Source organism: Odontomachus brunneus, unplaced genomic scaffold, assembly GCF_010583005.1.
Source record: "Odontomachus brunneus isolate Ranch 3 - 2012 unplaced genomic scaffold, Obru_v1 Obru_scaffold_218, whole genome shotgun sequence".
Classification (NCBI taxonomy): Eukaryota; Metazoa; Arthropoda; class Insecta; order Hymenoptera; family Formicidae; genus Odontomachus; species Odontomachus brunneus.
Window position 1 is genome coordinate 524,661 of NW_022639668.1, and position 538 is coordinate 525,198.

Sequence of the window (538 nt, forward strand, 5' to 3'; positions counted from 1 at the left end):
GTTCGGATTTTTTTTTCTGGTCGAGTACATACTGTAAGCGTCAAGGTTACATGCCAGTTGGAAATTCGGAATCCGTAACCAACTGCCACGTTGTCAGAATAACTGAAGTGGTGTCTTAGTCTCTGGTATTACGTGCGTTTCATTAAATAAAGAGTTTTATACAAATACTTAACATTTATTATACACTCATATATATTCCTTACACAGTCTTGACAGAGTTCAAACGCTCCTTTACACACACGCAATGGCTCCGACTGCCATCGAACTAGCTGTAGCGCATATACCGATATCTCATCGAATAAACGCAAAGAAATGACTTAAATACTACAGACGAACTAAGCATCGAAACACTCGAATTTAATAAATGCGAACCCGAGTGGGAAACGATTTACGTGATAGAGCCCTACGAGAGGGAAACGATAATTGCAATACTATTCAATATCGTGATAATACTCTTTTATAAAACTCTCGCAGGCGACCGAATACGGAATCCTCTCTCTCTCTATCTATTTCTATATATTATCCCTTTACATCCGCG